The sequence below is a fragment of the Equus caballus genome, chromosome 7 (assembly GCF_041296265.1).
Source record: "Equus caballus isolate H_3958 breed thoroughbred chromosome 7, TB-T2T, whole genome shotgun sequence".
NCBI classification, from domain to species: domain Eukaryota; kingdom Metazoa; phylum Chordata; class Mammalia; order Perissodactyla; family Equidae; genus Equus; species Equus caballus.
In genome coordinates this window covers 17991093-18003645 of record NC_091690.1, presented here as the reverse complement: position 1 = coordinate 18003645, position 12553 = coordinate 17991093, and the positions used below count along the sequence as shown (strand labels likewise).

The window sequence follows — 12553 nt, the reverse complement described above, 5'->3', positions numbered from 1 at the left end:
ATATTTAAAGGAATATAAAAAACTCCAGTACCTAAAATCATATAAAATTCACAATGTATACTATATAGTAATCAATTACCAGGGATATAAAGAAACAGGAAAATAGATCTCATATGAAAAGGAAAATTAATAGCAACAGATCCACCAAAAATATCTTTTAAAAATGAAGATGAATGAAAAACTTTTCAGACAAACGAAAGCTAAGTTCTCTCATCATGAATGGACTACAAGAAATGTTAAAGAAATTCCTCAGGCAGAAGAAAAATGATTCTATGTAAAAATCTGGATCCATACAAGGAATGAAGAACACCGAAAATGGACTATTATAAGTAAATATAAAGGATGTTTCTTCTTACTATTTAAATATCTTCAAGAGGTAATTAAGTAACTACTAAACTGTACATTTAAAAATAGTTAAGATGGTAAAATTTTTTTTCCCTGCTTTTTCTCCCCAAATCCCCCCAGTACATAGTTGTATATTTTAGTTGTGGGTCCCTCTAGTTGTGGCACATGGAATGCCACCTCATTGTGGCCTGATGAGTGGTGCCATGTCCGCATGATCCGAACCTGCGAAACCCTGGGCCACCGAAGCAGAGCACATGAACTTAACCATTTGGCCACAGGGCTGGCCCTGGTAAATTTTATGTTACATGTTTTTTACCACGATTTTTAAAAAGCTAGGTATTCAAATGTTTTATTCTAAAGGAATGAGTTAATATTGATATTGCCAATAAAGTTCTACTTAAATTCTTGATTCCACAATTGTACTCTTTTTCTCTTATGTTGAAAATCTTCATTTCAAACAAAATATAATTGCCTATTTTTTTCTGACATTACAAGTAAATAATTCCAAAAATAATTAATAATATAATATCAACACATATGATTCAATTACTGAATAAAGCTCAAAAAAATTTTTTTTAAGGTGATCTACTATTTAAAGCAGAAACAATGACAGTGTGTCGTGGCATTTATAAAGTTATAATGGTGCAGAAGTAAGATGTATGATAATAATATCACAAAGGTTGAGAGAGATGAAATGGAAGTATACTGCTGGAAGGTCCTTATACAACACGTGAAATATTGCTTAAAGGTAGGCCATGATAGTTAAAGATGTGTACTAAAAATCCCCAAACAACCATAATATCAACAATAAACATAACAAAACTGTAAACCTAATAAACTGATAATGGAGATAAAATAGAATCATAAAAACAATCAATCTAAGAGAAGGCTGAAAAAGAGGAAAGTAAACAAGGAAAGACAGGACAAATAGAAAACAAATAGCATTATGTAGATTAAAATCAACCATACCAATAATCATATCCAATGTAAATGGTCTAATCACCCCAAATAAAGGCAGAGATTGATAGACTGGATAAGAAGGCAAGACCCAACTGTATGGTGTCTACAAGAACTAACTTTAAAGGGAAAGCACAAATAGATTAAAAGTAAAAGCATGGGAGCCAGCCCCATGGCATAGTGGTTAAGCTTGGAGCACTCCACTTTGGCAGCCTGGGTTCATGGGCTTGGATCTCAGGTGCAGACCTACACCACTTGTCATCCATGCTGTGGCAGTGACCCACATACAAAACAGAGGAAGACTGGCACAGATGTTATCTCAGGGTGAATCCTCCTCAACAACAACAACAACAACAACAAATGTTTAAAAAAAACGTAAAAGCATGGAAAGAATCATGCTAACAGTAATCAAAACAAAGAGTGACTACATTAATATCAAAGTAGATTTCAGAGCAAAGTATATTTCCAGAGATAAAAGGGATCACTTAAAATAATAAGGGGTAAATTCATCAAGAGGACATAACAATCTTAAATGATTGTTTATGTAATAACAGAGTATCAAAATACGTGAAACAAAAAGTTATAATACTGAGAGGAGAAATAGACAAATCCAAAATTATAATCAGAGATTTCCAAAACCTTTTGTTAGTAATTGATATAACAAGTGGACAATAATTAATAAATATATGGAAGACTTGAGCAACAGTATCAACCAACTTGACATAATTAGCATTTACAGAGCACTGCACCCAACAACAGATAACACATTCTCTTCAAGTGCACATGAAACATTCACCAAGATACACTGTATTCTGGGCCATAAAACAAACATCCACAAATTTAAAAAAATTAAAATCATACAAAGGAAGTTCTGTGATCACAACAGAATTAAAAATAAATTTAAAACAGAATAGAATTAATAATAGAAAAATTTCTGGAAAACGTCCAAATATTTGGATACTAAATAGCATACCTCTAAATAACCCATGAGTCAAAGAAGTCGCAAGGGATATTTGAAAATATTTTTGATTTAATGAAAATGAAAATACAGCATATCAAATGTTGAGGATGCAGATAAAGCAGTACTTACAGGGAAATTTATAGCATTAAATGCTTTTATTAAAAAAGATCTCAAATCAATGATCTAAGCTTCCAACATAAGAACCAGTAAAAGAAGAGCAAAGCAATAGAAGGAAGGAAATAATAAAGATAGCAGAAATCAAGGCCATTACAAACAGAAACCCATCAGAGAAAATCAATGATCTCAAAACTTGTTTCCTTTGAAAAGAACAATACAATTTATAAGTCTCTAAATAAATTTACAAAGAACACATGCAAATCAGAAGCATCAGAAATGAAAACAAAGATATCACTACAGATCCTACAGATAAGATAGATATATATCATAATGCCTATACATTTGAAAAATTAGGTGAAATAGAAAATTTGTTGAAAGACATAAACCAAAGCTCACTCAAAAACCAAACAAAAAAGAAACATGAATAGTCTTATAGCTATTAAAGAAATTGAATTTGTAGTTTAAAAGAAATCCCGCAAAGAAAGCTCTAGGCCATATGAATTCCCTGGTGAATTCTAGCAGGCATTTAAGAAAGACATCATAAAAATTCTATACAAATATTTCCAGAAATAGGATAAGAAAAAAAGATATTATAAGAAAATAGCAATCAATATCTCGCATAAACATAGATATAGAATAATAAATACCATCAGAAACAAATGGAGTTTATCCCAGAAATAAAAGGTTGGCTTAACATTTAGAAATCAATCAATGCAATTCACCATATTAACTTAAAAAGAAAATTGTATATAATCATCTCAATAGATGCAGAAAATTACTTACAAATAATCCAACAACCATTCATAATAAAAACTCTTGGCAAACTAGGAATAGAAGAGAACCTCCTCAGCCTTATGAAGAGCTTCTGTGAAAAACCTACAGCTAACGTTATGCTTAATAGTGAAAGACAATGTTTTCTCTTTAAGATCAGGAACAAGGCAAGGATGTCTGCTCTCACCACTTCTTTACAGCATTGCACTGGAGGTCTTAGTGCAATAAGGCAAGAAAGCAGGGTGGGGAAAGACACTGAGATTGGAAAGGAAGAACTAAAACAGTCTTTCTTCACAATTGACATGATTGTCCAGGTACGAAATCCTAAGGAATCCATAAAAAAGTTACTGAAACTAATAAGTGAGTTTATCAAGGTTGTGAGATACAGAAACCAATTATATTGCCAGATTCTAACAACAAATAATTGGAAATTGAAGTTTTAAAAAATACCATTTACAGTAGCATCAGAAAATATGAAGTATCTAGGCATCAATTGAAGAAAAAATTTGCATGACCTGTACACTGAAAACTATTAAACATTACTGAGAAAACTTAAAACTTAAATGAAGAGATTAAGGTATTCATGGATCAGAAGACTCAATATTGTTAAGATGGAAATTGTATCCAAATTAATCTATACATTCTATGCAATCACAATCAAAAGTTCCAGCAGGTTTTTTTTGTAGAAACCGACAAGTTGATTTGAATATTTATATGGAAATGCAAAAGAACTGGAATAGACAAAATAATTTTGGAAAAATAAAATTTAGAGAACTAACACTGCTTGATTTCGACTTATTATAAAGCTACTGTAATCAAGACATTGTGGTGTTGCATAAAGACAGACATATAGATCAATGGAACAGAATAGAAAGCTGAGAAATAGACCCACACATATATTGTTCATTGAGTTTTAATACAGGTACCAATGTAATTGGAAAAGTACATTCTTTTCAACAAATTGAATTCTCAAATGTGGAAAAATAAACCTAACGAAGGTGCTATATATATATAATTAACTCTAAAGAGATCATAGATCTAAATCTAAGAACTAAAACCCTTAAATACATAAAAGTAAGCAAAAGAGGGAATCTTAGTAACCTTGGTTCTGGCAAAGATTTCTTAAATACAACACATAAGGCATGAAATACAAGAGAAAAAATTGTTAAATTGCACTTCATCACTGTTACAAAAACAAAAAAGCAAGCCACAGACAGGAGAAAACATTTGCAATATATGTATATATGATAAAAAAAAAGTCTTGTATCTAGAATATGTAAAAAAAAAAAAAAAAAACCTCTCAAAACTCAACATGAAGACAACCTAACTTAAAAATGGGCAAAAAATTTGAACACTCTACCAATGAAGACAGATGGATAGTAAATAAGCACAAATGAACTAGGGACTATCATCATTAGTCATTAGGGAAGTGTAAACCAAAACCATAATGATATACCACTACATACCCACTAGAATGGCTAAATAGTCTGTCATACTACTTGTTGGCACAGACATGGAGCAAATGCAAACTGGTACATCCACTTTGGAAAACAGTTTGGCAGTTTTCTTACAAGTTAACATACACCTGCCATTCAACCCAGCTTCCACTCCTAGATATTTACCCAAGAGAAATAAAAACATATATCCACAGTAAGATTGTATATGAATGTTCATAGCAGCCTATTTATAATAGCCAAAAATCAGAAACAACCCAAATATCTATCAATCCAAATGTCAATAGATAAACAAATTGTGATGTAGCTGCACAGAAGAATACTATTCAGCGACACAAAGGAATGAACTATTGATATGCATAACAACATGAATGAATCTCAAAATAATGATGCTGAATGAAAGAGATCAGTCAGAAGGAGTACATACTGTATGATTCCATTTATATAAAATTCTAGAAAATACAAACAAATCTAGAGTGATGCAAAGCAGATCAGTAGTTGTCTGGAGATGAGGGTGGGGGAAGGAGGAAGAGGATTACTGAGGCACACAAGGATCTTTGGGGGGTGATGGATGTGCTCATTGTTTTGTTGTAGCGATGGATTCACAGGTGTATATTTATGTCACAGCTCTTCAAGTTGTACAGGTTAAATGTCTTTACATTAATTATACCTCAATAAAGTTGTAAAAAACATTTTTAAAACGTGCAAACGATCAGAGGATCTCCGTAAAGTAGTCCTTTAACTCCTGTAGTTGCAGGGTGAGTTGGGGGCAACTTGCAGGGGCCAGTTGCAAAGGTCACAGGGTTACAGTGCCTGCAGTGCCACCAAATGTTTAACCTTGTCAGGTCTTGTGCACTAAGTTAAGGGCACTAGTGAGGAAGAAGTTGAACCCTGAGACCTGGAATGGGGCCGTTTGGGCAGACATGGACAAGGTGGAGGACATTAAACCTTCAAACTCCCCTGTTGATAGAGGAAACCCTGCCTCCTCGCTTTGAGGGAGCTGGTCTTTCGCTGCATAAAAGCTCTGCAATGACTGCACCTGCTGCAGTTGCCTCATGCACTTATTCGGATTCTCCTTAGGATTCCCCCACAACCATTTCTCATTGCCTTCAGCCCACAATGAGAGTTATATTTCAGAACAGCCAGCCAGAGAAGTACAAGGTCTGTAGGAGGAGATGGCTTATAAACCAAAAGAATTACAAGAATTTACCAATCTATATTGACAGGAACCTCAGGAACATGTGTGAGAGTGGATTCTAAGGTTGTCAGATCAAGAGTTGATTGGGCTGAACTTATTGATATGGCCACACTCATCTGGGATTATGAATTTAATGTGTTAACTTAAGTAGCCAAAAATGGTGTTAATAGTCTGCTGGGTTAGCTAATTAAAGCCTGAACTCAACCCAAACTCTACAGTTACAAAATGCCTGAATTTCTCTAATATAGTGTAGAAAAAGTATTTCTGAAGGTTCAGGGGAATACCTATGTTTGTTCAAATTACGTGCATCTACTCAACCACCCACTGGCTGTCACCCTAGGAGTCCTCAGATGATCGAGTCTAAGAAATAAGGGGGGAAGGGATGGAGCAAAATGGTGGGGTGAGCTGACCCGGGATTCTCTCCCCTCCAAAATACAACAAAAGATTGGAAGAACTGAATTTCAGAGAATAAACATAATGCCAGCTCGTTAGAGACCTACAATACCAAGAAGGCGGAGATCATAAACCTAGCTTTACACCTTTGGAGGCACTGGAACGGTAGGAGAGAACATCGCTCCCTCCCCTAGAGTCTGGGATCGCTGGGGCGCGAGTCGGGAGGGAGCGGGGGAGGGGCCGCGCGACCAGGGCATCATCCAGGACTCCTGCCGCTGATTCAGTGGAGACCCGCTGACGGGGGGAGAGCTTCCATCCGCGGGGACCCTATAAATCAAGGGCCTTGGGAGACCAGAGAACAGAACTGATCTGAACCCAGACCGGTGCGTGTGAGTAACAGCCCCTCCCCCCTAACAAAGCCAGTGGGCGCAGCCATCTTTCCCCGAAGGCGGAGAGCTAACACGCTGCTCTCGACCCCCATCTAGTGGCGACAGGCTGTAACTGCAACTGAATTCTACCACCGTGAGAAAAAACCGCTCCTCTACCATCCGGCAATTTATAAAAGCCCCAGACCAGAAGGTAAACAATAAAAACACAGAATTAAGTCCTGAGGACTTGGAATTAGGTAAACTAAGTGATAGTGAATTCAGAGCAGCTATAATCAAAAAACTCAATGAGGTAGAGAGAAAGATAGAGAAACAAGCCGAGTTCTGGAGTTACTTCACAAAAGAGATTGAAATCATAAAGAAGAATCAAACAGAATTACTTGAGATGAAAAACACAATGGACCAGATAAAACAGACTACGGATTCCCTGAATGCCCGTGTAGACAACCTAGAGGAGCAAATCAGCATAATCAAGGACAGACAGGCTGAATGGCGCCAGACAGAGGAAGAAAGAGAACTAAGAATTAAAAAAAATGAGGAAAATCTCTGAGAGATAATGGATTCAATGAGGAGTAAGAACATAAGGATCATAGGAATTCCCGAGAATATGGAAAAGGAAAATGGAGCAGAAAATGTGCTTAATGAAATTATTGAAGAGAATTTCCCAAATCTAGGGATCAACGGAGAAATGTGTGTAGAGGAGGGTTTTAGATCTCCTAGATTTGTCAATGTAAAAAGACCCACCACACGGCACATAATAGTAAAGTTGGAAATAGGAATGATAAGGAAAGAATACTCAGGGAAGTAAGAAAAAAAAAGAGAATAACCTATAAAGGAGCCCCTATCAAACTGTCAGCGGACTTCTCTACAGAAACCCTACAAGCTAGGAGAGAATGGAGTGATATATTCAAAGCTTTAAAGGATAAAAACCTTCAGCCAAGAATACTCTATCCAGCAAGAATTTCCTTCAGATATGAGGGAGAAATTAAATCTTTTCCAGACAAACAAAAGTTAAGGGAATTTGTAACTAAAAGCCCTCCATTACAAGAAATCCTCAAGAAGGCTCTCATACTTGAAAAAAGAAAAAAGGGAGAAAGGGGACACAAGTCACAGACTAGGGAGACCGATGGATAGAACCAGAACAGGATAGCAAATATTCAATTATAGCATTAGGGTAAAAGTAAGGAAACTACCAAAACAAGGACGATCTTAGCACTCTAACTACAAATTAATAAGGCGAGTTGGAATAAAAAATGAAAATAATTATTTAGGAGGGGAAGAGCAAAGGGTCTAAATCAGTATTGGTCGAGTAAGTAAGAGACCACCAGAGAATAGACTATATTATACACGAGATTCTAAATACAAACTTCAAGGTAGACACTAAAATAAAGTACAGAACAGAGTCACAAATCATAGATAAGGAAAAATCTAAGAAACCCAGCATAAGAAATTGCAGTATTAAATGGGTAGTCTAAAGCACAGAGGAAAAGAAACACAGGAAAACAAGATAATGAGCGACAGATTGACAGCATTAAGTCCACATGCATCAATAATCACTCTCAATGTGAACAGATTGAACTCTCCAATAAAAAGACACAGAGTGGCAAAATGGATTAAAGAACAAGATCCAACAATTTGTTGCCTCCAGGAAACACACCTCAGCCCCAAGGACAAACACAGACTCAGGGTGAAGGGGTGGAGGACAATACTTCAAGCAAATAGCAAGGAAAAAAAGGCAGGTGTTGCAATTCTCATATCAGACCAAGTGGATTTCAAAATAAGACAGGTAAAGAGAGACACAGAGGGACAATATATAATGATCAAAGGGACACTTCATCAAGAAGAAATAACACTTATAAATATCTATGCACCCAACACAGGAGCACCAAGATTCATAAAGCAACTATTAACAGACCTAAAGGAAGATGTTAAAAACAACACAATAATAGTAGGGGACCTCAACACCCCACACACATCAATGGACAGATCACCCAGACGGAAAATCAACAAGGAAATAGTGGAGCTGAATGAAAAACTAAAACAATTGGACTTAATAGACATATATAGATCACTCCACCCTGAAGGAGCTGAATACACATTCTTCTCAAGTGCACATGGAACATTCTCTAGGATAGACCATATGTTGGGAAACAAGGCAAGCCTCTACAAATTTAAAAAAATTGAAATAATAACAAGCATCTTCTCAGATCATGGTGCTATAAGGCTAGAAATTAATTACAAGAAAAAAGCTGAGAAAGGCACAAAGATGTGGAGACTAAACACCACACTACTGAACAAGCAATGGATCATTGAAGAAATTAAAGAAGAAATAAAAAAATACCTGGAAACAAATGAAAATGATAGCATGCCATACCAACTCATATGGGATACAGCAAAAGCTGTATTAAGAGGAAAATTCATCGCAATACAGGCACATCTTAACAAACAAGAAAAATCCCAAATAAGCAACCTTAAAGCACACCTAACTGAACTAGAGAAAAAAGAACAAATGAAGCCCAAAGTCAGCAGAAGGAGAGAAATAATAAAAATCAGAGCAGAAATAAATACTATTGAAATGAAAAAGGCAGTAGAAAGGATCAATGAGACAAAGAGCTGGTTTTTTGAGAAGATAAATAAAATTGACAAACCACTAGCCAGACTTACAAAGAAAAAAAGGGAGAAAGCTCAAATAAACAAAATCAGAAATGAGCGAGGAGAAATAAAAACAGACTCTGCAGAAATACAACAGATTATAAGAGAATACTACAAAAAACTATATGCCAACAGAATGGATAACCTAGAGGAAATGGATAAATTCCTGGACTCCTACAATCTCCCAAAGCTCACTCAAGAAGAGGCAGACAATTTGAACAGACCAATCACAAGGAAAGAGATTGAAACAGCAATCAAAAGCATCCCAAAGAATAAAACCCCAGGACCAGATGGCTTTCCTGGGGAATTCTACCAAACTTTCAGAGAGGATTTAATACCTATCCTTTTCAAGCTATTCCAAAAAATTAGGGAAGATGGAACACTTCCTAACACATTCTATGAGGCCAACATCATGCTGATACCAAAACCTGACAAGGACACCACGAAAAAAGAGAACTACAGGCCAATATCACTGATGAACATAGATGCAAAAATTCTAAACAAAATTTTGGCAACCAGAATTCAGCAATTCATCAAAAGAATCATACATCAGGATCAGGTGGGATTCATACCAGGGACACAGGGATGGTTCAACATCCGCAAATCAATCAATGTGATACACCACCTCAACAAATTGAGGAATAAAAACCACATGATCATCTCAATAGATGCAGAGAAGGCATTTGACAAGATCCAACAGCCATTTATGATAAAAACTCTGAACAAAATGGGCATAGAAGGAAACTACCTCAACATAATAAAGGCCATATACGACAAACCCATAGCCAACATCATACTCAATGGGCAAAAACTGAACCCCATCCCCCTGAAAACAGGAACAAGACAAGGATGCCCTCTATCACCACTCTTATTTAACATAGTACTGGAGGTCCTGGCCAGAGCAATCAGGCAAGAAAAAGGAATAAAAGGAATCCAAATAGGGAAGGAAGAAGTGAAACTCTCGCTGTTTGCAGACGACATGATCTTATATATAGAAAACCCCAAAGAATCCATTGGAAAACTGTTAGAAGTAATCAACAACTGCAGCAAAGTTGCAGGGTATAAAATCAATTTGCATAAATCAGTAGCATTTCTATACTCCAGTAATGAACCAACAGAAAAATAACTCAAGAATACAATACCATTCACAATCGCAACAAAAAGAATAAAATACCTTGGGGTAAATTTAACTAAGGAAGTGAAGGACTTATATAATGAAAATTACAAGGCCTTTCTGAGAGAATTGGATGACGACATGAGGAGATGGAAAGACATTCCATGTACATGGATTGGAAGAATAAACATAGTTAAAATGTCTATTCTACCTAAAGCAATCTACAGATTCAATGCCATCCCAATCAGAATCCCAATGACATTCTTTACAGAATTAGAACAAAGACTCCTAAAATTCATATGGGGCAACAAAAGACCCCGAATTGCTAAAGCAATCCTGAGAAAAAAGAACAAAACGGGAGGCATCACAATCCCTGACTTCAAAACATACTACAAAGCTACAGTAATCAAAACAGCATGGTACTGGTACAAAAACAGGTGCACAGATCAATGGAACAAAATTGAAAGCCCAGAAATAAAACCACACATCTATGGACAGCTTATCTTTGACAAAGGAGCTGAGGGCATACAATGGAGAAAAGAAAGTCTTTTCAACAAATGGTGCTGGGAAAACTGGAAAGCCACATGTAAAAGAATGAAAATTGACCATTCTTTTTCACCATTCACCAAAATAAACTCAAAATGGATTAAAGACCTAAAGGTGAGACCTGAAACCATAAGGCTTCTGGAAGAAAACGTAGGCAGTACACTCTTTGACATCAGTATTAAAAGGATCTTTTCGGACACCATGCCTTCTCAGAGAAGGGAAACAATAGAAAGAATAAACAAATGGGACTTCATCAGATTAAAGAGCTTCTTCAAGGCAAACGAAAACAGGATTGAAACAAAAAAACAACCCACTAACTGGGAAAAAATATTTGCAAGTCATATATCTGACAAAGGCTTAATATCCTTAATATATAAAGAACTCTCACAACTCAATCACAAAACATCAAACAACCCAATCAAAAAATGGGCTGGAGACATGAACAGACATTTCTCCAAAGAAGATCTACGGATGGCCAATAGGCACATGAAAAGATGCTCATCATCGCTGATCATCAGGGAAATGCAAATCAAAACTACACTAAGATATCACCTTACACCCGTTAGAATGACAAAAATATCTAAAACTAATAGCAACAAATGTTGGAGAGGTTGCGGAGAAAAAGGAACCCTCATACACTGCTGGTGGGAATGCAAACTGGTGCAGCCACTATGGAAAACAGTATGGAGATTCCTCAAAAAACTAAAAATAGAACTACCATACGATCCAGCCATCCCACTACTGGGTATTTATCCAAAGAGCCTGAAGTCAGCAATCCCAAAAGTCCTGTGCACCTCAATGTTTATTGCAGCACTGTTTACAATAGCCAAGACGTGGAAGCAACCTAAGTGCCCATCAACAGACGAATGGATAAAGAAGATGTGGTACATATATACAATGGAATACTACTCAGCTGCAAAACAGAATAAAATCATTCCATTTGCAATAACATGGATGGACCTTGAGAGAATTATGTTAAGTGAAATAAGCCAGCAAGAGAAAGATAATCTGTGTATGACTCCACTCATATGAGGAATTTAAAACTATGGACCAAGAACAGTTTAGTGGATACCAGGGGAAAGGTGGGGTGGGGGGTGGGCACAAAGGGTGAAGTGGTGCACCTATGACATGACTGACAAACATTAATGTACAATTGAAATTTCACAAGATTGTAACCTATCAATAACTCAATAAAAAAAAATGTTCGAGCAGAGAAAAAAAAAAAAGAAAGAAATAAGGGGAGGGGCCGAGTGGTTAAGTTTACCTGCTCTGCTTCGGCAGCCCAGGGTTTTGCTGGTTCAGATCCTGGGCGTGGACCTAGCACCACTCATCAAGCCATGCTGAGGCGGCATCCCACATGCCACAACTAGAAGGACCCACAACTAAAATATATAACCATGTACTTGGGGGCTTTGAGGAGAAGAAGGAAAAATAAAAAATAAAAATAATGAAATCTTAAAAAAAAAAAATGAAAGGAGAGCAGCAAAGTTCTCAACAAACTGTAGTGGCGGTCCTTTATAATCTGGAAATGACAGTAGGGAAAGCTGTGATGGAACTGGCTCCTGTAGTTCACTGGGAATAATGGAACTTTGAAATGGTAGAGGTCAGGTGGTGACACAAATTGTAGCTAAGCTTCCAGATGTGGTTTCTTTAATGGAG

The 12553-nt window shown here is 36.4% G+C and overlaps 1 protein-coding gene across 13 annotated transcripts in view; it reads left to right on the top strand.

The window, feature by feature from the left end:
- Window positions 1-12553, top strand: part of C7H11orf65 (chromosome 7 C11orf65 homolog) — an 84862-nt gene that overhangs the window by 57856 nt on the left and 14453 nt on the right. The gene's annotated exons all lie outside the window — the stretch shown is intronic.